The sequence below is a fragment of the Vicia villosa genome, unplaced genomic scaffold (assembly GCF_029867415.1).
Source record: "Vicia villosa cultivar HV-30 ecotype Madison, WI unplaced genomic scaffold, Vvil1.0 ctg.003460F_1_1, whole genome shotgun sequence".
NCBI classification, from domain to species: Eukaryota; Viridiplantae; Streptophyta; class Magnoliopsida; order Fabales; family Fabaceae; genus Vicia; species Vicia villosa.
The window spans coordinates 143,711-171,386 of NW_026706210.1; the positions used below are offsets into that span (position 1 = coordinate 143,711).

Here is a 27,676-nt window from a genome sequence, read left to right on the forward strand (position 1 = left end):
CATCATGTTTAGTCTTTCTTCAATCCATAGTAAACTAAAACTGAATAGACATACTAAACAATCCTCTTGTCCTTGATTAAGATCTTAAGAGAGAAGGCTCAAATTCAACATTGTTTCTCTCATATTTCAAAAAACAAGTGTAGTGATCCGTGTTACTATGCAATGCATCAAGATATGAATCTTCAACAATTTAGCATATAGTAGTCCTATATCCAAATAAATATAAAAGTTTGTGTGTTTGGTGTTTTCTTTGGTTTCGAACAATTTTTTTTTGGATAATGTAGACTTATAAAAATATCAAAATTGAATTTTAGTGTTACCACATTTTTACAGTCAGGTAGTTTCGACGACATTCTCGGGAAGAAGTTATGAATATGCAACGTTTTAATATATTCCAAGATGTGAACTATTAATACGATATTATGGAAAAATACCAATTTCCTAAATTGACATCTTTTATGAATGTGAAACTTACTCAAATTTTATAAAATTATAATATTTGTTCAACTTAATCATTTTGAGTAGAAATTTTAAGAAAATGATTTTCACAACAATACAAGAAGTCACATTGGCCGAGTGGTTAAGGCGTGTGCCTGCTAAGTACACAGGGTTTCTCCGCGAGAGTTCGAATCTCTCAGGCGACGGGTATTACATTTTATTACATATAAAAATTGACGCTAGTGTGCCATCTCAATTTTCAAACCAAACATAAAATCGGAAAAATACTGACTAAATCCTATCATTACAATGGTTTTCTATCTTGAGCCTTGGAGTGGTTGTTTATATAAACTACTCAATCTCAGTAGAACTTAATTAGTCATTACGTGCCATAAATAGCAACCACCCATCTGAAATATACCATATATAAAATTTCCATCCTTTTCAAATCAGCTTTATTTTACCATTTGTTTAAGAACATACTACTCAAATATGGTTTCAAAGAGATGATTCAGAAGAGCTAGTAACACTTGCATACCCTTCTGTTTAGATTAATCTAAATTCCAAAAGTCTTGATGATTTCTTTTGTGCTTTGGCTACACAAGTCTCATTACACTCAGAATTCTTTGAGAACTATCAATTTAATTCTACTATCTAGAATCTTCTTTGAAATCTGATTTATATTAGTACATCGGGTTTAGGTACGGCTAGAGCAAATCTATTAAGTTTTAAAATAACTTTGTCTTGTATCACTCCAAAACACACTCCCACATAACACTTAATGTCACTCTTTGATTGAGTTCCTGAAGTTGTGCCAATGACAAAGTTTCTTTGATCATGTGAGTCCATATTTGGGTGCTTGCTGATTGAAATAAGAACAAATGCAACAAAATCCTCTGAAATGGTATCCTCAAACTCCATAGATTTAACTTTACTATTGGAAGTGAAGCAAGCATCTGAGTGATCACTATATCTAGAGATTTTACATATACTACTAATGTTATGCATTGTTTACTAATTGTTCATGAAATATTTTTACTTTCATGAATCTATTTATGGACGTGTGAAATTTCTAACCAAGTCACAAAGCTTCTGAGTTTTAAAAGACACTCAACACCGCAGTCATGTGGAAGTTATTTGGATTTCAACCATCTTTTTGTTTTTATCTGATGAGCCACGAGATATCTTAAACTAAAATTTAAGTGTATAACCACAAAGAAATAAAGGTCGGGCAATTCTTATTTTAATGATTTTGGAATGAAAGTTTGCAAGAGTGCCCCATTTGGATGAAAATTTTCAGCTTGTAAAACAAAATACATGTTGACAAACACATCTTAATTAGAGTAGAAATTGTTTTCAAATATTCTAATACAATTCAATTCATATAAAATGTGCAGGGAGGAGTATTTAAAAAATGGAAGGCACTAAAATTCATGTTAAGGAAGAATATAACCAATTTTGAAGGTATTGTTTTTGCAAAAAGGTTATCTAAGCTATGGAAAGGAAGTTTTTTCCACCACTTTGACATGTGAAATTACATTTTGAAGGAACAAACCATCATGTTTAGTCTTTCTTCAATCCATAGTAAACTAAAACTGAATAGACATACTAAACAATCCTCTTGTCCTTGATTAAGATCTTAAGAGAGAAGGCTCAAATTCAACATTGTTTCTCTCATATTTCAAAAAACAAGTGTAGTGATCCGTGTTACTATGCAATGCATCAAGATATGAATCTTCAACAATTTAGCATATAGTAGTCCTATATCCAAATAAATATAAAAGTTTGTGTGTTTGGTGTTTTCTTTGGTTTCGAACAATTTTTTTTGGATAATGTAGACTTATAAAAATATCAAAATTGAATTTTAGTGTTACCACATTTTTACAGTCAGGTAGTTTCGACGACATTCTCGGGAAGAAGTTATGAATATGCAACGTTTTAATATATTCCAAGATGTGAACTATTAATACGATATTATGGAAAAATACCAATTTCCTAAATTGACATCTTTTATGAATGTGAAACTTACTCAAATTTTATAAAATTATAATATTTGTTCAACTTAATCATTTTGAGTAGAAATTTTAAGAAAATGATTTTCACAACAATACAAGAAGTCACATTGGCCGAGTGGTTAAGGCGTGTGCCTGCTAAGTACACAGGGTTTCTCCGCGAGAGTTCGAATCTCTCAGGCGACGGGTATTACATTTTATTACATATAAAAATTGACGCTAGTGTGCCATCTCAATTTTCAAACCAAACATAAAATCGGAAAAATACTGACTAAATCCTATCATTACAATGGTTTTCTATCTTGAGCCTTGGAGTGGTTGTTTATATAAACTACTCAATCTCAGTAGAACTTAATTAGTCATTACGTGCCATAAATAGCAACCACCCATCTGAAATATACCATATATAAAATTTCCATCCTTTTCAAATCAGCTTTATTTTACCATTTGTTTAAGAACATACTACTCAAATATGGTTTCAAAGAGATGATTCAGAAGAGCTAGTAACACTTGCATACCCTTCTGTTTAGATTAATCTAAATTCCAAAAGTCTTGATGATTTCTTTTGTGCTTTGGCTACACAAGTCTCATTACACTCAGAATTCTTTGAGAACTATCAATTTAATTCTACTATCTAGAATCTTCTTTGAAATCTGATTTATATTAGTACATCGGGTTTAGGTACGGCTAGAGCAAATCTATTAAGTTTTAAAATAACTTTGTCTTGTATCACTCCAAAACACACTCCCACATAACACTTAATGTCACTCTTTGATTGAGTTCCTGAAGTTGTGCCAATGACAAAGTTTCTTTGATCATGTGAGTCCATATTTGGGTGCTTGCTGATTGAAATAAGAACAAATGCAACAAAATCCTCTGAAATGGTATCCTCAAACTCCATAGATTTAACTTTACTATTGGAAGTGAAGCAAGCATCTGAGTGATCACTATATCTAGAGATTTTACATATACTACTAATGTTATGCATTGTTTACTAATTGTTCATGAAATATTTTTACTTTCATGAATCTATTTATGGACGTGTGAAATTTCTAACCAAGTCACAAAGCTTCTGAGTTTTAAAAGACACTCAACACCGCAGTCATGTGGAAGTTATTTGGATTTCAACCATCTTTTTGTTTTTATCTGATGAGCCACGAGATATCTTAAACTAAAATTTAAGTGTATAACCACAAAGAAATAAAGGTCGGGCAATTCTTATTTTAATGATTTTGGAATGAAAGTTTGCAAGAGTGCCCCATTTGGATGAAAATTTTCAGCTTGTAAAACAAAATACATGTTGACAAACACATCTTAATTAGAGTAGAAATTGTTTTCAAATATTCTAATACAATTCAATTCATATAAAATGTGCAGGGAGGAGTATTTAAAAAATGGAAGGCACTAAAATTCATGTTAAGGAAGAATATAACCAATTTTGAAGGTATTGTTTTTGCAAAAAGGTTATCTAAGCTATGGAAAGGAAGTTTTTTCCACCACTTTGACATGTGAAATTACATTTTGAAGGAACAAACCATCATGTTTAGTCTTTCTTCAATCCATAGTAAACTAAAACTGAATAGACATACTAAACAATCCTCTTGTCCTTGATTAAGATCTTAAGAGAGAAGGCTCAAATTCAACATTGTTTCTCTCATATTTCAAAAAACAAGTGTAGTGATCCGTGTTACTATGCAATGCATCAAGATATGAATCTTCAACAATTTAGCATATAGTAGTCCTATATCCAAATAAATATAAAAGTTTGTGTGTTTGGTGTTTTCTTTGGTTTCGAACAATTTTTTTTTGGATAATGTAGACTTATAAAAATATCAAAATTGAATTTTAGTGTTACCACATTTTTACAGTCAGGTAGTTTCGACGACATTCTCGGGAAGAAGTTATGAATATGCAACGTTTTAATATATTCCAAGATGTGAACTATTAATACGATATTATGGAAAAATACCAATTTCCTAAATTGACATCTTTTATGAATGTGAAACTTACTCAAATTTTATAAAATTATAATATTTGTTCAACTTAATCATTTTGAGTAGAAATTTTAAGAAAATGATTTTCACAACAATACAAGAAGTCACATTGGCCGAGTGGTTAAGGCGTGTGCCTGCTAAGTACACAGGGTTTCTCCGCGAGAGTTCGAATCTCTCAGGCGACGAGTATTACATTTTATTACATATAAAAATTGACGCTAGTGTGCCATCTCAATTTTCAAACCAAACATAAAATCGGAAAAATACTGACTAAATCCTATCATTACAATGGTTTTCTATCTTGAGCCTTGGAGTGGTTGTTTATATAAACTACTCAATCTCAGTAGAACTTAATTAGTCATTACGTGCCATAAATAGCAACCACCCATCTGAAATATACCATATATAAAATTTCCATCCTTTTCAAATCAGCTTTATTTTACCATTTGTTTAAGAACATACTACTCAAATATGGTTTCAAAGAGATGATTCAGAAGAGCTAGTAACACTTGCATACCCTTCTGTTTAGATTAATCTAAATTCCAAAAGTCTTGATGATTTCTTTTGTGCTTTGGCTACACAAGTCTCATTACACTCAGAATTCTTTGAGAACTATCAATTTAATTCTACTATCTAGAATCTTCTTTGAAATCTGATTTATATTAGTACATCGGGTTTAGGTACGGCTAGAGCAAATCTATTAAGTTTTAAAATAACTTTGTCTTGTATCACTCCAAAACACACTCCCACATAACACTTAATGTCACTCTTTGATTGAGTTCCTGAAGTTGTGCCAATGACAAAGTTTCTTTGATCATGTGAGTCCATATTTGGGTGCTTGCTGATTGAAATAAGAACAAATGCAACAAAATCCTCTGAAATGGTATCCTCAAACTCCATAGATTTAACTTTACTATTGGAAGTGAAGCAAGCATCTGAGTGATCACTATATCTAGAGATTTTACATATACTACTAATGTTATGCATTGTTTACTAATTGTTCATGAAATATTTTTACTTTCATGAATCTATTTATGGACGTGTGAAATTTCTAACCAAGTCACAAAGCTTCTGAGTTTTAAAAGACACTCAACACCGCAGTCATGTGGAAGTTATTTGGATTTCAACCATCTTTTTGTTTTTATCTGATGAGCCACGAGATATCTTAAACTAAAATTTAAGTGTATAACCACAAAGAAATAAAGGTCGGGCAATTCTTATTTTAATGATTTTGGAATGAAAGTTTGCAAGAGTGCCCCAATTGGATGAAAATTTTCAGCTTGTAAAACAAAATACATGTTGACAAACACATCTTAATTAGAGTAGAAATTGTTTTCAAATATTCTAATACAATTCAATTCATATAAAATGTGCAGGGAGGAGTATTTAAAAAATGGAAGGCACTAAAATTCATGTTAAGGAAGAATATAACCAATTTTGAAGGTATTGTTTTTGCAAAAAGGTTATCTAAGCTATGGAAAGGAAGTTTTTTCCACCACTTTGACATGTGAAATTACATTTTGAAGGAACAAACCATCATGTTTAGTCTTTCTTCAATCCATAGTAAACTAAAACTGAATAGACATACTAAACAATCCTCTTGTCCTTGATTAAGATCTTAAGAGAGAAGGCTCAAATTCAACATTGTTTCTCTCATATTTCAAAAAACAAGTGTAGTGATCCGTGTTACTATGCAATGCATCAAGATATGAATCTTCAACAATTTAGCATATAGTAGTCCTATATCCAAATAAATATAAAAGTTTGTGTGTTTGGTGTTTTCTTTGGTTTCGAACAAATTTTTTTTGGATAATGTAGACTTATAAAAATATCAAAATTGAATTTTAGTGTTACCACATTTTTACAGTCAGGTAGTTTCGACGACATTCTCGGGAAGAAGTTATGAATATGCAACGTTTTAATATATTCCAAGATGTGAACTATTAATACGATATTATGGAAAAATACCAATTTCCTAAATTGACATCTTTTATGAATGTGAAACTTACTCAAATTTTATAAAATTATAATATTTGTTCAACTTAATCATTTTGAGTAGAAATTTTAAGAAAATGATTTTCACAACAATACAAGAAGTCACATTGGCCGAGTGGTTAAGGCGTGTGCCTGCTAAGTACACAGGGTTTCTCCGCGAGAGTTCGAATCTCTCAGGCGACGGGTATTACATTTTATTACATATAAAAATTGACGCTAGTGTGCCATCTCAATTTTCAAACCAAACATAAAATCGGAAAAATACTGACTAAATCCTATCATTACAATGGTTTTCTATCTTGAGCCTTGGAGTGGTTGTTTATATAAACTACTCAATCTCAGTAGAACTTAATTAGTCATTACGTGCCATAAATAGCAACCACCCATCTGAAATATACCATATATAAAATTTCCATCCTTTTCAAATCAGCTTTATTTTACCATTTGTTTAAGAACATACTACTCAAATATGGTTTCAAAGAGATGATTCAGAAGAGCTAGTAACACTTGCATACCCTTCTGTTTAGATTAATCTAAATTCCAAAAGTCTTGATGATTTCTTTTGTGCTTTGGCTACACAAGTCTCATTACACTCAGAATTCTTTGAGAACTATCAATTTAATTCTACTATCTAGAATCTTCTTTGAAATCTGATTTATATTAGTACATCGGGTTTAGGTACGGCTAGAGCAAATCTATTAAGTTTTAAAATAACTTTGTCTTGTATCACTCCAAAACACACTCCCACATAACACTTAATGTCACTCTTTGATTGAGTTCCTGAAGTTGTGCCAATGACAAAGTTTCTTTGATCATGTGAGTCCATATTTGGGTGCTTGCTGATTGAAATAAGAACAAATGCAACAAAATCCTCTGAAATGGTATCCTCAAACTCCATAGATTTAACTTTACTATTGGAAGTGAAGCAAGCATCTGAGTGATCACTATATCTAGAGATTTTACATATACTACTAATGTTAGGCATTGTTTACTAATTGTTCATGAAATATTTTTACTTTCATGAATCTATTTATGGACGTGTGAAATTTCTAACCAAGTCACAAAGCTTCTGAGTTTTAAAAGACACTCAACACCGCAGTCATGTGGAAGTTATTTGGATTTCAACCATCTTTTTGTTTTTATCTGATGAGCCACGAGATATCTTAAACTAAAATTTAAGTGTATAACCACAAAGAAATAAAGGTCGGGCAATTCTTATTTTAATGATTTTGGAATGAAAGTTTGCAAGAGTGCCCCAATTGGATGAAAATTTTCAGCTTGTAAAACAAAATACATGTTGACAAACACATCTTAATTAGAGTAGAAATTGTTTTAAATATTCTAATACAATTCAATTCATGTAAAATGTGCAGGGAGGAGTATTTAAAAAATGGAAGGCACTAAAATTCATGTTAAGGAAGAATATAACCAATTTTGAAGGAATTGTTTTTGCAAAAAGGTTATCTAAGCTATGGAAAGGAAGTTTTTTCCACCACTTTGACATGTGAAATTACATTTTGAAGGAACAAACCATCATGTTCAATCTTTCTTCAATCCATAGTAAACTAAAACTAAATAGACATACTAAACAATCCTCTTGTCCTTGAATAAGATCTTAAGAGAGAAAGCTCAAATTCAACATTGTTTCTCTCATATTTCAAAAAAAAAAGTGTTGTGATCCGTGTTACTATGCAATGCATCAAGATTTGAATCTTCAAAAATTTAGCATATAGTAGTCCGATATCCAAATAAATATAAAAGTTTTTGTGTTTAGTGTTTTCTTTGGTTTCGATCAAATTTTTTTTTGGATAATGTAGACTTTTATAAAAATATCAAAATTGAATTTTAGTGTTACCACATTTTTACAGTCAGGTAGTTTCGACGACATTCTCGGGAAGAAGTTATGAATATGCAACGTTTTAATATATTCCAAGATGTGAACTATTAATACGATATTATGGAAAAATACCAATTTCCTAAATTGACATCTTTTATGAATGTGAAACTTACTCAAATTTTATAAAATTATAATATTTGTTCAACTTAATCATTTTGAGTAGAAATTTTAAGAAAATGATTTTCATAACAATACAAGCAGTCGCATTGGCCGAGTGGTTAAGGCGTGTGCCTGCTAAGTACACAGGGTTTCTCCGCGAGAGTTCGAATCTCTCAGGCGACGGGTATTACATTTTATTACATATAAAAATTGACGCTAGTGTGCCATCTCAATTTTCAAACCAAACATAAAATCGGAAAAATACTGACTAAATCCTATCATTACAATGGTTTTCTATCTTGAGCCTTGGAGTGGTTGTTTATATAAACTACTCAATCTCAGTAGAACTTAATTAGTCATTACGTGCCATAAATAGCAACCACCCATCTGAAATATACCATATAAAAATTCCCATCCTTTTCAGATCATCCTTTATTTTACCATTTGTTTAAGAACGTACTACTCAAATATGGTTTCAAAGAGATGATTCAAAAGAGCTAGTAACACTTGCATACCCTTCTGTTTAGATTAATCTAAATTCCAAAAGTCTTGATGATTTCTTTTGTGCTTTGGCTACACAAGTCTCATTACACTCAGAATTCTTTGAGAGCTATCAATTTAAATCTACTATCTAGAATCTTCTTGGAAATCTGATTTATATTAGTACATCGGGTTTAGGTACGGCTAGAGCAAATCTATTAAGTTTTAAAATAACTTTGTCTTGTATCACTCCAAAACACACTCCCACATAACACTTAATGTCACTCTTTGATTGAGTTCCTGAAGTTGTGCCAATGACAAAGTTTCTTTGATCATGTGAGTCCATATTTGGGTGCTTGCTGATTGAAATAAGAACAAATGCAACAAAATCCTCTGAAATGGTATCCTCAAACTCCATAGATTTAACTTTACTATTGGAAGTGAAGCAAGCATCTGAGTGATCACTATATCTAGAGATTTTACATATACTACTAATGTTATGCATTGTTTACTAATTGTTCATGAAATATTTTTACTTTCATGAATCTATTTATGGACGTGTGAAATTTCTAACCAAGTCACAAAGCTTCTGAGTTTTAAAAGACACTCAACACCGCAGTCATGTGGAAGTTATTTGGATTTCAACCATCTTTTTGTTTTTATCTGATGAGCCACGAGATATCTTAAACTAAAATTTAAGTGTATAACCACAAAGAAATAAAGGTCGGGCAATTCTTATTTTAATGATTTTGGAATGAAAGTTTGCAAGAGTGCCCCAATTGGATGAAAATTTCCAGCTTGTAAAACAAAATACATGTTGAGAAACACATCTTAATTAGAGTAGAAATTGTTTTAAATATTCTAATACAATTCAATTCATGTAAAATGTGCAGGGAGGAGTATTTAAAAAATGGAAGGCACTAAAATTCATGTTAAGGAAGAATATAACCAATTTTGAAGGAATTGTTTTTGCAAAAAGGTTATCTAAGCTATGGAAAGGAAGTTTTTGCCACTACTTTGACATGTGAAATTACATTTTGAAGGAACAAACCATCATGTTCAATCTTTCTTCAATCCATAGTAAACTAAAACTAAATAGACATACTAAACAATCCTCTTGTCCTTGAATAAGATCTTAAGAGAGAAAGCTCAAATTCAACATTGTTTCTCTCATATTTCAAAAAAAAAAGGTGTTGTGATCCGTGTTACTATGCAATGCATCAAGATTTGAATCTTCAAAAATTTAGCATATAGTAGTCCGATATCCAAATAAATATAAAAGTTTTTGTGTTTAGTGTTTTCTTTGGTTTCGATCAAATTTTTTTTTGGATAATGTAGACTTTTATAAAAATATCAAAATTGAATTTTAGTGGTACCACATTTTTACAGTCAGGTGGTTTTGACGACATTCTCGTGAAGAAGTTATGAATATGCAACGTTTTAATATATTTCAAGATGGGAACTATTAATATGATATTATGGAAAAAACCAGTTTCTTAAATTGACATCTTTTATGAATGTGAAACTTACTCAAATTTTATAAAATTATAATATTTGTTCAACTTAATCATTTTGAGTAGAATTTTTAAGAAAATGATTTTCATAACAATACAAGCAGTCGCTTTGGCCGAGTGGTTAAGGCGTGTGCCTGCTAAGTACATGGGGTTTCCCCGCGAGAGTTCGAATCTCTCAGGCGACGGGTATTACTTTTTATTACATATAAAAATTGACGCTAGTGTGCCATCTCAATTTTTAAACCAAACATAAAATCGGAAAAATACTGACTAAATCCTATCATTACAATGGTTTTATATCTTGAGCCTTGGAGTGGTTGTTTATATCAGTTACTCAATCTCAGTAGAATTTAATTAGTCATTACGTGCCATAAAAAGCAACCACCCTTCTGAAATATACCATATAAAAATTCCCATCCTTTTCAGATCATCCTTTATTTTACCATTTGTTTAAGAACGTACTACTTAAATATGGTTTCAAAGAGATGATTCAAAAGAGCTAGTAACACTTGCATACCCTTCTGTTTAGATTAATCCAAATTCCAAATGTCTTGATGATTTATTTTGTGCTTTGGCTACACAAGTCTCATTACACTCAGAATTCTTTGAGAGCTATCAATTTAAATCTACTATCTAGAATCTTCTTGGAAATCTGATTTTTTTTAGTACATCAGGTTTAGGTACGGCTAGAGCAAATCTATTAAGTTTTAAAATAATTTTGTCTTGTATCACTCCAAAACACACTCCCACATAACACTTAATGTCACTCTTTGATTGAGTTCCTGTAGTTGTGCCAATGACAAAGTTTCTTTGATCATGTGAGTCCATATTTGTGTGCTTGCAAATTGAAATAATAACAAATGCAACAAAATCCTCTAAAATGGTATCCTCAAACTCCATAGATTTAACTTTACTATTGGAAGTGAAGCAAGGATTTGAGTGATTGTAATACGGTGAACTGACTTTTTATCAAAATGTTGCGGTTAAGCATGAGTCGCCACCGACTTTTATTTTATCCAAATATCTGAAAGGCTAAAAGAACAGGAAAAACCTTTTAAATTAAAACTGAGTTCGGGGGGTAATTATGCAAAGGGAAGGTGTATGGCACCCTTTGCATCCATGGTTTTCCATGGGCTCTTAATTGCTTTGCTCTTTGAAGAAAAAGTGTAGAAATGAAGTAAGACTTTAGCTTGTAAATAAGCGTATCTTTTTGAAAGTATTTGAGAAAAGGGTAGAAAAAGATTTTAGTCAGAGCAAGGCAATTAGGGGCAATTACCTTAATGTTTGTAGAAGAGTTCTTTTAGCCTTTCAGGGCTATGCTTGCCATAGGAGGGCAAGGAAGTCCTTTGATTTGGAGGTTAAAGGGTCGTCGAATTATCGTTCGCCACAAGACTGTCCCTGCTGTCGCTACCGCAAAAATTAACAGAGTCGCCACTAACATATTTATCCTGAAAAGGAAGGGAATGCTAGCAAACCACAAAACAAAACAACGGTCTCACGACCAGAGAAAAAAGGGTAAGGGAGTCGGTTACGCGAGGGGAAGCTATTAGCACCCCTCGCGCCCATCGTACTCGATGGTATCCACGCTAGTGTCTAAATCTATGGGTGTGTAAGCAAACTGCGCTAATCTGGACTAAAATGAATGCAGAATGTAGGGAAAAGAAAGGATTGTGCTCGCACGGGCCCTACCCCGCTGCCTACGTGTCTGTTTTGCAGAATCAGAGCTACCGTAGCTCGGCTAACTAGTTTCTGTTTGTTTTGTGTTTTTTAGGTGAACGAGTTACATTCACACTCCGCTGCTCGACCTTTGGAGACTTATGCTTGGGAATGGAGCGAAAATAACAAGCTCTTAAGAAAAGAAAATCAAAGAGTGTAGTTTGTGTTTTAAAGAATGCATGAGGAATACCTAAGCTAAGGGGGAAAGCTTGCTACCTAATGTTATCATACAAAGGGTACAAGTCTAAACTAAACTAGCAACCTACGGGGAAGAAGGGAAAGCAAACAATAATATCACACAAACGAGCTCCGCTCGTGAAGCAAACAAAACCAACGGTACTGACCGAATGGTAGAAAAGCGGTCCCGCCATAGCCAAGGGGAGAGGAGAGAGAGGCGCACGGGATTGGTGTAGAGAGGGAGGGAGAATCCGAACTCGAGATCTTGATTCTTCAATCCATGTTCTTGATCTTGATGAAGATTGATGAATCTTGATGAAATTTTTATGTAATTTGGGGTTTTGATTTGAGAGAATTGAGAGAGAATTGAGAGAAAGTGTTTTTGATTATTTGGGTGAAGTGAAGTTATGAGTGTCCTCCTTTGATTTGTGAAGAGCAAAATGTTTATATATTGTCAACGCGAAATGTCCAAATTGCCCTCGGTGCGTCTTACTTTAGCTTGTTTTTAAGGAAACTTGGTTCGGCTCTGAATTCCGGAACGAAACCAATGCCACTGTGAAGATGACCAAATTTTTGACTCATCGCCGCGAGAATCACCTCAATCCGATCAGCGATGAAGAAAATACGCCCGTTTGAGTGACGAGAAACATCGGTTCATCTGGCGCGACTGTGCAGAATTTCGTGAGTACCGTTCAAAGAACTCGATAAAACTCCATCTTCAGCTCAAAATCTGAACAAGCATGTGTGACGAAGAATCGAAGCTAACGAAATTTCCGAGAAAATGCCGCCGGAATGGACTTCATACGATAAAAATCGAAGAAGTTATGAATTTTCGAACTCGGCGCGACATACTTGAAAACACACTTTTACCGAAAGATTACGGCGTTCAACAAAACGCTGGGAGTTTTCAGTGCATAATTGGCCTTCGGTCCGAACATACGAAATCTTGGTAATGATGATACGGAGCTCCAGTTAAATTTTCGAGCGAATCCGATGAGCGGATTGTGAGATATGAATTTTCTGAGATCCGAAACCCTACATTCAGCACCATTTTTCACTGCAAAACCTCAAGTAATTTGCAAATTTGACGACCTTCCTCAAAGAACTGGCTTCCGAGCCGAACATGAAAGTTGTAGATATCGTCGAAACAGTCGGGCTATCGCGGGAATTCAGCTTATATCACATTTAGAATAAGACTTGTGAATTTTCTCGTATTTCCACTATTTAGACCATTTTTCACGCCTTTCTCCTTAAACCCATGAAAACTCTTTATTATTTTTCTTCAATTTTTGAATGACGAAATAAATGTCATCATTAACTTATAGCTTAAATAAAGAGGGCAAATTTTGGGGTGCAACACCTGCCATAGAGGGACAGGTAGTCTAGGGGAAGGATCAAAATAGCCATTTACGTTTAGGCAACCGGAGGATACCTCAGCCCTTCGTAGGCAATTTCCGAGGGACGAGATCATATTTAGCGTATCGAAGGCAGCATCATTAGGGACTTATGATCTTTGTATTAGTCGAGGCAACATGGCTGAGGTATCCTCGTATTCGAGGGACAAGGCTATTCTGCAAAAGAAACACAAGGCAACAAGGCAACAGGCAACAGGCAACAAGAGAGGTTACCAAAAAAGTGTGTGTGGGTGCAACAATCATGTGATTAATTCAGAAATTTTATCTTATAATTAGGTGATTCTAATTTGTTTAACAGGCTTGCACTCCCTAAGATTACTAACCACATCAATTAATATGGGAAAGGGGAAAAAGAAACCAGCGGGGGAAAGGGAGAAAGAAGCCAGCGGATCAATAGTGTAATAGGTCTAAACAAGTAATAATTAAAAAAGTAAATCAGGGTTTTAGGGTTACCGACTATTGAGCTTTGGCGGTTGGCTAACCCTGAAAAATTGGAAAAGGAAAATAAACACGAAGGGGTGAGTGTATTATCAATTCAGTGACAATTAAGGCTAACCCTAATTAAATAAAAAAAGGCAAGATAAATATTTAAACATAAACTAAGACTTAGATTTTGATTTGATCTGATATGGTTCGTAGTCGGAGGTAGCCTCGAGGTTAACCCTGAAAAATGGGCAAAAATAGGCAAGATACGTGAGTGCAAAAGAGTCCATTGACTTTCGAGGTTTTAGCGCTAATCACTATTTTATAATGCAAATAAGAAATAAATAATAAAATAAAAGAAAATAGAGTCGGGACTTAGCTTCGTAAAAGGCGTGGCGCACAGTCGGGAGGCATCTGAAAATAACCATTTGGATCCTGTGTGGAACATCTAGGAAAGTCCATGGTGAGCTGCGCTGTTTTCAGCCCTCAGATCTGGATTGAGGAAGATCCGGTGGTGGAGATTCGAGGGAGTATGGTGGACCTTTGTTGGCTGCGCGCGTAGTATCTGCAGGTGAATTGAAACAACATAAATATGCAAAAAAAATGCGTGACACTGGGATCGAACCCAGGTTGTCTTGGTCACCACCAACACGCCTTGCCACTTGCGCCAGGTTTTATGCTTGTTCAGTTAATCAACAATCAATAATATATATAAAACAATTAATGCAAAAAGATTTAAAAACTGAAACGCGCGCTGGGTGACCTTCTTCAACCTTCGGATTTTCTGCACCAGGCCTTTGCCTACGGACGGACACTGTAGCGACATATCCTGCAACTCATAAAACTCACGATATACAACATAAATCAGATGTGAAACCATGGATCGACTGTAATTCGCCCTCTGAATTCAATGACATCAATCTCTACACCTAATTTTGCCTATTTAACGAAACCCTAAATCAAGGTTTGAAAACCTAACAATGGCCCCATGTAAAACCTGCACCCAATCTATATTTAAACAATCCAGAAACAACATTGACACTAAGGCAAACTCAAATACGCAATTAAAACGTGCTAAGAATGTAAGAATCATGCAATATAACTCATTCTTGGAGTGAACGAACCGTGGCGAATTGCGAACAATTCTGAGCGTCTCTGCCTCAGATAACGATTGAAAACTCTTCAATGATGCCTCAGGGATGTGTTTTAATGCTCAAGATCTTCTGAAAATTCTTTAATCTGCAAAAACGAGTTTGATATTTTCTTGAAGTTTTTCATGAGTTTCTTAGAGTTCTTGGTGCTGCAAATCCTTGTTCATTCACCCCCTTATGATCTGTGTGCATTAGGTACTTATAGGAGATGTATTAGGTCAATAAAAACTCAACAAAATCTCCTTGAATCATTGATTGAATTTTGATTGAAAATAAGTTTTAAAAGTTTCTAAAATAGCCAAACTTGATCTTTCTCAATCCAATCTTTCTTACACGAATTTGAGTGTATTGGTGTTTTAATGATTGGGATTGATTGAAATCGAATCCAAAACAAATCTTTGGCATTTTCCTTCAAAACATTTGATTAAATCGATTTTTTAATGAATAAAAATCCATATAAAATCAAATAATCAACAATATTTCGTGGCATTGGATATGGAACCCATTGATAACTTTTGGAACAAGATTGGATCAAGAAAAATTGGGCCCAATTGCAAGAAAATCCAATTTGGCCCTTATTTGCTTCACATTTTCCTTTTAAAATCGACCAATTTTGACAAGGCATATCTCCCTCAATTTTTAGGGTATGGATGAGTTCTAGGACTTTTTGGAAACCTCAATATGTCCTCTACAAGCCACTTTGGAAAAGTTTTTTCATTTGAAGAATTTATCTTGATGATATGGGCTTTGCCAAAAAACTGCTTTTGGTTGACTTTCAAAAAGGACCTATAATCTTTTGATTCATATCTCTCAAATGAAGCCTTTTAAGACTTGGCATGTGAGAGACAAAATTGTAGAGAATTCAATTTCCTTCAAAGTGAGCTTTGGATGGAAATTTTTTGATGTTCCATGTGGAAGTTATGGCTGGTCAAAGTTCAGTTGACTTTCTCCTATGAAACCCTAATTTAGAAACTTTTAGAATTGTTGATTTCTGATCTTTCCTTGATGAACTATGATCAATTCTTGATCAAATGGTGAATGATACTTTAATATGAAGATGTTGACAAAAAACAGGAGTTTTGACTGTACTTTGACCACAGTTGACTTTTAGGTCAAATCAGTCGACTGTTGATTTTCTGAGCAATTGAGTGATCAAATCCTTGAATTGAGACCTGAATTTTGTCATGGAGGTAGTTTGGGGTATCATAGACCATATGGGATGCCTTGGAGCCTTTGGTTCCTTGATTTTCCCTTAGAACAACAAAACCCTAATCCTTGCTTAGGAGAGGTGTCTTTGAACATTGTACCTTGATTTGAATTTGAAGAAGAGAAATAGTATGGGAAAATTTTGGGGTATGACAGCTGCCCCTGTTCAATTATCTTAAACCTGAAGATGTAAAGTGGTTTGTATGTCAGTCGATATCTGAAGGTGGAAGATGATTGAACACTAGAATACCAAGAAATTTGCCCTAGTTGAAGTAGGGACTTTTGCCGGAGATGGGCTTGAAGATGCCATCCAGGTGTTTGGAAAAGATGTGTGATTGAGATGGGCTTAAAGATGCCATCCAAACAGAGTATTGTCGGAGATGGGCTGAAAGATGCCATCCGGATGTTGAGAGAAGATGTATGATTGAGATGGGCTTGAAGATGCCATCCAACTCGATATACTTGAGAGTCAGAATTCATCGTACGTCAGACCGTTTCTGAGAGATAGACTTAGGTTGAGTCGTACGTTAGACTGGGTTTAGTTTGCATCAGCAAATGTCTGGAAAACCGTGCGTTAGGCTGAAGGATGTGTCGTACGTCAGATCAGATCCAATTTGCATCCGTAGATGTCTGGAAAACTGTGCGTTAGGTTGAAGGATGAGTCGTGCGTCAGACTAAATCCAATTTGCATCCGTAGATGTCTGGAAAACCGTGCGTTAGGTTGAAGGATGAGTCGTGCGTTAGACTAAATCCAATTTGCATCCGTAGATGTCTGGAAAACCGTGCGTTAGGTTGAAGGATGAGTCGTGCGTTAGACTAAATCCAATTTGCATCCGTAGATGTCTGGAAAACCGTGCGTTAGGTTAAAGGATGAGTCGTGCGTTAGACTAAATCCAATTTGCATCTGTAGATGTCTGGAAAAACGTGCGTTAGGTTGAAGGATGAGTCATGCATTAGACCCAATTTGCATCCGTAGATGTCTTGAAAACCGTGCGTTAGGTTGAAAGATAAGTCGTGCGTTAGACTAATCTAATTTGCATCCGTAGATGTCTGGAAGGCCATGCATTAGGCTTTGCTTTGAATAAGATTCGAATCTTTGTAATGTACCTGTCATATATTGTCAGTTTTTATGCAATATTTATGATGCATGTAATGAATGGGATGGAGTCCTCAAAATAAATGGGGCACTTCGTATGTTATGTATGAATTATAACCGTATGTAGTTTATGAATATGTATGTGATGTATATGATGTATGACTGATGCTATTTGGAGTATTCTGAGAAAATAAATATTTGTAGTGTTACGATTTTGATGTTTGATCTCGTCTTGAAGATGCTCAGCTGGGAATTTATGATTCTTGCTTGGGGATGATCAGTAACTTGGTGTACCCTGATTGGTGATAAAAAGTATTAGTAACCCATGTTGGAGAAGAGAAAGGTGTCGGGGAACTGGCAATGTTGAAGATGTAAACTCTGTTGGGGAGATGTGTTTTTGTTGGTCGAGTATGTTTGGAGATATCTTCTTGAGGATCGCTCTGTGGGGATATGATCTTGTGAAATCGGAGTTGTGGGAAGGCATGGATGCCTTGAACATTGCCCCCAGTATTATAGTAACTACCATTCCTGGATTTGATTAGGACACACCACTGAGTATTGATCAAGATGTCAAACTGGGCTTGCATAGATTTGCCCCTGCTAGTAGGAACTTTTGGAAAGATTCGCCTCGCGAGGACTTTATGAGATGTGCACTATAGGTGACATGCCCCTAGTAATCATAGGCCTAAGACAATGTCCTATGTTGGTTTAGAAGTAGCTTCAGATCTTCTTGGATGCATGCCTCTGATTGGCATCCTTGGGATATTCTTGGAATCTTGACTTGATTGCCCCAGATTGATTGGGAAATAGTTTGAAACCCACTTGGGATGTATGCCTTTGACTATTTGGCATTTGAGAGATTCTTGGAATCTTGACTTGATTGCCCCAGATTGATTGGGCAAAACGTGTCATGCCCCTTGTATACGTAGGAGACATTGCTTCCTTGGAGTAATCTTGTCTGTCGGGATAACTTTGAGTCATTAGTCATACCCTGTGCAAGTTCTTTCTGATGCTAACATTTGAAATTATGTAGCAGAATATGTTTAATAATGAATTCATGAGATGCAATGCATACGTTTGTCTTGAGTTTTTTTGAAAAACATTAAAACAGGAGATGTAAAAGCGTGATGTTTATAAAAACATGATTTTTGTAAACACAAGATATCAACTTAGCATTTATGGCAAACCTTAAGGAGTCAGGATACCTTTTTGGTGACAGTATGCTTTCGAACTAACCATGCTTCAATTAGGGCTTTCAGGGATTGTAACGTAGCTTGGTTCACGGTTTAAGAAACAAAGGATAAAGGCTCAAAATTTGATTGTACCCACCCCTTTTCGTGATGATCTTCAGCCCTAAGCTCAGTTAATTCAACTTATGCATTCAGGTTCCACGAGACTTTTGGATTTGCACCTTTGATAATGATGATGGTTCATAAACAAAAAGAACTTTTGAGATGGCAGTCGCTTCTTCCTTTTGGTAGTCACAACATTGTGTTGTTCAGGAATTTATTGACTTCTCTTTTTTCATCTTTTTGATATCCCTAACTTTTGCCTGAACTGTCTATTTTGAGCTTACAGTCTACGGGATGCCTTGATTTTTGCCTAAGTCTTCTTTTGGATTTTTGACTCAGCAGACTTTTCTTTGTATATATGTTTTTTCATTCATCATTTTTTTTGAAAGATATTGACTGCCTTGCTTAATGATTGATGAACCATTATTGGCTTTTGATTGACATCTCCAACACTTCTTTGATGTGTGCAAATGAACGCTTGTGATTGAAACCTTTGTTGAAAGGTGTACCGAATGATTTTCTTAAAATAGAATGCACAGCCAAATTAACTGAGAACTACCCTACCCCAGGTTATGATCAAGGGTTTTAATTAGTACAAGAAAGAAACTTCTACTTCTTAGGCTCAAAGGGGTTGACGAGGGATTAACATCCTTATATCTCCACTGTTTAGGAATTGAAACAATGCCTGTACATCGTCAGCATAGTCCGCTCAAAAGCATACTGTATGAGGTTGCGGTATCGTTTTCGTCATCCTCCCTTAAAAGGCTTACAGCTTAGCAGGAGTTGAATATCACAAAACACATGCAAAGTAAAGACATAATTTAAAATGAGTGATAGCGAAATAATTAATTCAAGACAAGCATATGCAATGCACTGATGATGATTATTAAAACAGATAATGTCTATCATAAGTCGAATGTTTAAACAAACAAAAAAAGAAATTGCAACTGAAAGTGAGTCTAATGATTAAAAGTTCATCCTTCTAGACATTAATCAGTCTTGTCGTGATTATGCCTGGGAGTAGTGATCACTACAGGAGTTCTTGGATAGTTGAATTCAATTTCACCAGCATCGATCATGTCTTGAATCTTGTTCCTCAATGTCCAGCAACTATTCGTATCATGACCAGGACTATCAGAGTGATAGACACACCTCACTTTAGGATTATAGCTGCGAGCAGAAGTACTAGGATTCTTAGGAGGATCCTTTACAGTAATCAAGTTTGCTTTCAGCAGATATTGTAATGCCCGAGCCAGTGGCATATTGATCTTTGTGAACTGGCGCTTAGGTGCCTCCAACTTCCGTCTTTGTTGTGGAACCGGTGTAGATATCAGAATGGTCTCCACATATTGGCTGTGTCCATTGCGACCTTTCAGATTGTACCCATCATTAGCCATATGAGGTTCCTTAGGCGAGTTGAAGTCAATGATCTTGTCATCAACGAGGTCTTGAATCTTGTGCTTCAATAGCCAACAATCTTCTGTATCATGACCAGGACTATTCGAATGATAAGCACATCTCGCATGGTACTTGTACCCAGGAGTAGGATTAGCAGGAAATGAATATGGAGGCAATAGAGTTATCAAGTTCTGATTGAGCAGTTGTTGCAGAACATGAGACAGTGGCATGGGTAACAGAGAAAATGATCGCTTAGGCTTGGATCTCTGATTATCTTGACCACCTTGATGCTTATGTTGATTATTCTCCTTCTCGATCAGAAGTGCCTTTAATTCTTCTTGCCCCTTGGCCAAGTGAAAGATTATTTTTCGGAACTGGTTATTCTGAGCCTGAAGATTTTTGACAGATTGCTCAAGATCCATTTTCTCACTGAAATAAACAGCGGAAAGATGAGGCATTTGCTTTTATGAAACCTGTGATGTAATGTTTATGAATGATATGATTATGCATATGCAATGTTTTCGAGGACCTTGGAATTCAAATTTGTTTAAAACCAAACAAAAGAAACTTTATTAATAATGCTTAAGAAAAAATTGTAAATTGTTTTATTATTCTTCTTTACAATAATTAAAGAATAAAATCAGAAATAAAATAAAATCGTAAAACTAGGAATAAAGATAAAAACAAAAGCCTTCAAGTCTCCCATGGACGCTTCCTTTTTGAACCAATGAAGTTGTTGATGCCCTGCTCCGCTTGAAGTAGCTTTGTGAGCTCTAATACTTTCTTTTCTTTAGCGCGAAACTGAGCTTCAAAAGTATCTCTTTCCTCCTTTAGTTGAATCCAAGATCTCTTTAATTCTTCGATGTCAGTTGGCATGTCTGGATGAGCAATAACTTGAGGAACTTTTTCCTCACGATCGGGTTCCACTATCACAGGTAGGACATATGGATAAAGCATGATGAGGCGTTGAGCACGAGTGCGCACCCATTTGAGGTAAGGTCCTAAAGGAATGGAGTTCCTTTTCCCCAAGCTCTTGCTATCAATTCTGTTCACCATATCCCATGCTCGTATAAATTTCCGGCGGTGATTCTGAGCATCATCTTCATAATCAAACACAACCCCTTGTATGAGCATCTGATGAGGACCATCTCTTCGAGCGTAACCAAACTGACGCAGTGCCAAGCAAGGATTATAATTAATACCTCCTCGTATGCCAAGTAAAGGAACATTGGGATATTGTCCACAACATTCGATGATAGTAACATTCTCCTTGGATAAAGAGAGCCAACAGATATCAGAATGAGAAAGTGACATTATCCTTTTATGCCATTTCAGCCTTTGGTCGTCCCTCATTACTGAGTGAGGAAAGTGCGAAATAAACCACTTAGATAGCAAAGGTATGCACCACATAAGAGTCCCTCGTTTCTTCATAGTACGAGTGTGAAGAGAGTGTAGGATGTCTCCAAGCAAAGTAGGAACTGGGTTGCGTGTCAGAAATATCTTTATGGCATGCACATCAATAAACTGATCAGGATTAGGGAATAATACTAAACCATAAATGAGTAAAGCTAAAATGTCTTCGAAGGCTTGATAACTCATGGACTTCAAAAACCTGCAGGCTTTTCCGAACAAGAACTTAGCGAGGAATCCTTTGACTCCACTTCTGGTTTCCCAATGACCTTCAATATCAGACTTTTTAAGATGTAGAGCAGAAGCGATGACTTCCAATTTTGGAATTTTTTCCAAACCAGTGAACGGGATCTGATCTCGGATAGGGAGTCCAAGTATGTCAAAAAACTCCTCCATAGTATGCACCAACTGATAATCTGGAAAAGTAAAACAATGATGCTCGGGATCAAAGAATTGAAACAGTACGCTCATCATCTCTTCATAAAAACCTGAGGTGACCAAACCGGGCAAGAGACCGTGTCTTTCAGTGAATCGGGAACCTCCAGGAATCTCTAATACCAACTCTTTCAGCTCGGAAGGTATCTTCACAAAGTTAACTCGAATGGTGTTTCTAGTCTCCATGACCAACAAAATAGAACAAAGATGAATTCTTTGGTCCTCGAATGGTTAGTCATGATGTTATGATGCTTATGATGTCATGATGTCAAGTAGATAACAAACAAACAAATCACACAATTTTGCCTTAAGGTTAGGCTTGCATGTGGTCCAGAGGTGCATACCCTCCCCCTGAAGTTTAGTCGGTTCAAACCTGTCCTATATAAAGATCGGGTTCTAGGGAGCTCATATCATTGACCTTTCTCGAAGGCGCTTATCTCAGTTCGGCAATCGAATCGCCAACCGAAAAGGTCCTGAAAATCTAGTCCATATGAGTGTAGCTTCGAGTATCAACCAACTTCAGTCGGAACCAAAGCCAGCCATCTCGCTACTTTCTAATAGGCCAAAGTCAAGTTCGACTAAGGTTCTAAGGGAAAATTAGTGCTTAATGACACCACGCGGCAGCCAAGCATTTCCTCAGGTTGTATCCCAAGGAACACCAGGACAAACCAATGTGTCACACTAACGATGGCCATCAGATCAATCACATCAGTATACGTTGTGCAGTCTCCTTGATCTCATGCCATTTACCTATGGTACTCAGATCCGGGTTAGGATCTTTCACACAACAAAATAACCAAAACAGCCCTGCAAAAATAAAGCAAACAAAGCAAACAATAGAAAACATTTAAGTGATTACTAAACTTATAAGGTAACCCCTCTTTTTAATCGAAATCCCCAGCAGAGTCGCCAGTTTTGTAATACGGTGAACTGAATTTTTATCGAAATTTCGCGGTTAAGCATGAGTCGCCACCGACTTTTATTTTATCCAAATATCAGAAAGGCTAAAAGAACAGGAAAAACCTTTTAAATAAAAACTGAGTTCGGGGGGTAATTATGCAAAGGGAAGGTGTAAGGCACCCTTTGCATCCATGGTTTTCCATGGGCTCTTATTTCCTTTGCTCTTTGAAGAAAAAGTGTAGAAATGAAGTAAGACTTTAGCTTGTAAATAAGCGTAGCTTTTTGAAAGTATTTGAGAAAAGGGTAGAAAAAGATTTTAGTTAGAGCAAGGCAATTAGGGGCAATTACCTTAATGTTTGTAGAAGAGTTCTTTTAGCCTTTCAGGGCTATCCCTGCCATAGGAGGGCAAGGAAGTCCTTTGATATGGAGGTTAAAGGGTCGTCGAATTATCGTTCGCCACAAGACTGTCCCTGCCATAGAGGGACAGGTAGTCTAGGGGAAGGATCAGAATAGCCATTTACTTTTAGGCAACCGAAGGATACCTCAGCCCTTCGTAGGCAACTTCCGAGGGACGAGATCATATTTAGTGTATCGAAGGCAGCATCATTAGGAACTTATGATCTTTGCATTAGTCGAGGCAACATGGCTGAGGTATCCTCGTATTCGAGGGACAAGGCTATTCTGCAAAAGAAACACAAGGCAACAAGGCAACAAGCAACAGGCAACAAGAGAGGTTACCAAAAAAGTGTGTGTGGGTGCAACAATCATGTGTTTAATTCAGAAATTTTATCTTATAATTAGGTGATTCTAATTTGTTTAACAGGCTTGCACTCCCTAAGATTACTAACCACATCAATTAATATGGGAAAGGGGAAAAAGAAACCAGCGGGGGAAAGGGAGAAAGAAGCCAGTGGATCAATAGTGTAATAGGTCTAAACAAGTAATAATTAAAAAAGTAAATCAAGGTTTTAGGGTTACCGACTATTGAGCTTTGGCGGTTGGCTAACCCTGAAAAATTGGAAAAGGAAAATAAACACGAAGGGGTGAGTGTATTATCAATTCAGTGACAATTAAGGCTAACCCTAATTAAATAAAAAAGGCAAGATAAATATTTAAACATAAACTAAGACTTAGCTTTTGATTTGATCTGATATGGTTCGTAGTCGGAGGTAGCCTCGAGGTTAACCCTGAAAAATGGGCAAAAATAGGCAAGATACGTGAGTGCAAAAGAGTCCATTGACTTTTGAGATTTTAGCCCTAATCACAATTTTATAATGCAAATAAGAAATAAATAATAAAATAAAAGAAAATAGAGTCGGGACTTAGCTTCGTAAAAGGCGTGGCGCACAGTCGGGAGGCATCTGGAAATAACCATTTGGATCCTGTGTGGAACACCTAGGAAAGTCCATGGTGAGATGCGCTGTTTTCAGCCCTCAGATCTAGATTGAGGAAGATCCGGTGGTGGAGATGCGAGGGAGTATGGTGGACCTTATTTGGCAGCGCGCGTAGGATCTGCAGGTGAATTGAAATAACATAAATATGCAAAAAATATTGCGTGACACTGGGATCGAACCCAGGTTGTCTTGGTCACCACCAACACGCCTTGCCACTTGCGCCAGGTTTTATGCTTGTTCAGTTAATCAACAATCAATAATATATATAAAACAATTAATGAAAAAAGATTTAAATACTGAAACGCGCGCTGGGTGACCTTCTTCAACCTTCGGATTTTCTGCACCAGGCCTTTGCCTACGGACGGACACTGTAGTGACATATCCTGCAACTCATAAAACTCACGATATACAACATAAATCAGATGTGAAACCATCGATCGACTGTAATTCGCCCTCTGAATTCAATGACATAAATCTCTACACCTAATTTTGCCTATTTAACGAAACCCTAAATCAAGGTTTGAAAACCTAACAGTGGCCCCATGTCAAACCTGCACCCAATCTATAGTTAAACAATCCAGAAACAACATTAACACTAAGGAAAACTCAAATACGCAATTAAAACGTGCTAAGAATGTAAGAATCATGCAATATAACTCATTCTTGGAGTGAACGAACCGTGGCGAATTGCGAACAATTCTGAGCGTCTCTGCCTCAGATAACGATTGAAAACTCTTCAATGATGCCTCTGGGATGTGTTTTAATGCTCAAGATCTTCTGAAAATTCTTTAATCTGCAAAAACGAGTTTGATATTTTCTTGAAGTTTTTCATGAGTTTCTTAGAGTTCTTGGTGCTGCAAATCCTTGTTCATTCGCCCCCTTATGATCTGTGTGCATTAGGTACTTATAGGAGATGTATTAGGTCAATAAAAACTCAACAAAATCTCCTTGAATCATTGATTGAATTTTGATTGAAAATAAGTTTTAAAAGTTTCTAAAATAGGCCAAACTTGATCTTTCTCAATCCAATCATTCTTACACGAATTTGAGTGTATTTTGGTAGTGTTTTAATGATTGGGATTGAATGAAATCAAATCCAAAACAAATTTTTGGTATTTTCCTTCAAAACATTTGATTAAATCGATTTTTTAATGAATAAAAATCCATATAAAATCAAATAATCAACAATATTTCGTGGCATTGGAGATGGAACCCATTGATAACTTTTGGAACAAGATTGGATCAAGAAAAATTGGGCCCAATTGCAAGAAAATTCAATTTGGCCCTTATTTGCTTCACATTTTCCTTTTAAAATCGACCAACTTTGACAAGGCATATCTCCCTCAATTTTTAGGGTATGGATGAGTTCTAGGACTTTTTAGAAACCTCAAGATGTCCTCTACAAGCCAATTTGGAAGCTTTTTTTCATTTGAAGAATTTATCTTGATGATATGGGCTTTGACAAAAAACTGCTTTTGTTTGACTTTCAAAAAGGACCTATAATCTTTTGATCCATATCTCTCAAATGAAGCATTTTTAGACTTGGCATGTGAGAGACAAAATTGTAGAGAATTAAATTTCCTTCAAAGTGAGATTTGGATGGAAAATTTTTGATGTCCCATGTGGAAGTTATGGCTGGTCAAAGTTCAGTTGACTTTCTCCTATGAAACCCTAATTTAGAAACTTTTAGAATTGTTGATTTCTGATCTTTCCTTGATGAACCATGATCAATTCTTGATCAAATGGTGAATGATACTTTAATATGAATATGTTGACAAAAAAACAGGAGTTTTGACTGTACTTTGACCACAGTTGACTTTTAGGTCAAATCAGTCGACTGTTGACTTTCTGAGCAATTGAGTGATCAAATCCTTGAATTGAGACCTGAATTTTGTCATGGAGGTAGTTTGGGGTATCATAGACCATATGGGATGCCTTGGAGCCTTTGGTTCATTGATTTTCCCTCAGAACAACAAAACCCTAATCCTTGCTTAGGAGAGGTGTCTTTGAACATTGTACCTTGATTTGAATTTGAACAAGAGAAATAGTATGGGCATATTTTGGGGTATGACAGTGATCACTCTATATCTAGAGATATGACATATACTACTAATGTTATGCATTGTTTACTAATTGTTCATGAAATGATTTTACTTTCATGAATCTAATTATGGACGTGTGAAATTTCTAACCAAGTCACAAAGCTTTTTAGTTTTAAAAGACACTCAACACCGCATTCATGATGAAGTTATTTGGATTTAAACCATCTTTTTGTTTTTATCTGATGAGCCACGAGATATCTTAAACTAAAAATTTAAGTGTATAACAGCAAAGAAATAAAGGTCGGGAAATTCTTATTTTAATGATTTTGGAATGAAAGTTTGCAAGAGTGCCCCAATTGGATGAAATTTTTCAGCTTGTAAAACAAAATACATGTTGAGAAACACATCTTAATTAGAGTAGAAATTGTTTTCAAATATTCTAATACATTTCTATTCAAATTAAATGTGCAGGGAGGAGTATTTAAAAAATGGAAGGCACTAAAATTCATGTTAAGGAAATATATAAACAATTTTGAAGGTATTGTTTTTGAAAAAAGGTTATCTAAGTTATGGAACGGAAGTTTTTGCCACCACTTCGACATGTGAAATTACATTTTGAAGGAACAAACCATCATGTTCAGTCTTTCTCTAATCTATAGTAAACTAAAACTGAATAGACATACTAAACAATCCTCTTGTCCTTGAATAAGATCTTAAGAGAGAAGGCTCAAATTCAACATTGTTTCTCTCATATTTCAAAAAACAAGTGTTGTTATCCGTGTTACTATGCAATGCATCAAGATATGAATCTTCAACAATTTAGCATATAGTAGTCCGATATCCAAATAAATATAAAAGTTTGTGTGTTTGGTGTTTTCTTTGGTTTCGAACAATTTTTTTTGGATAATGTAGACTTTTATAAAAATATCAAAATTGAATTTTAGGGGTACCACATTTTTACAGTCAGGTGGTTTCGACGACATTCTCGTGAAGAAGTTATGAATATGCAACGTTTTAATATATTTCAAGATGTGAAATATTAATATGATATTATGGGAAAAAACTAATTTCTTAAATTGACATCTTTTATGAATGTGAAACTTACTCAAATTTTATAAAATTATAATATTTGTTCAACTTAATCATTTTGAGTAGAAATTTTAAGAAAATGATTTTCACAACAATACAAGCA

At 35.2% G+C, this 27,676-nt stretch overlaps 1 non-coding gene across 1 annotated transcript; it reads left to right on the forward strand.

The window, feature by feature from the left end:
• The first annotated feature begins 10,532 nt into the window (after window positions 1-10,532).
• On the forward strand, window positions 10,533-10,614 carry TRNAS-GCU (transfer RNA serine (anticodon GCU)). The gene has a single exon. It is a non-coding gene; the product is annotated as a tRNA-Ser (tRNA).
• Window positions 10,615-27,676: the final 17,062 nt, after the last annotated feature.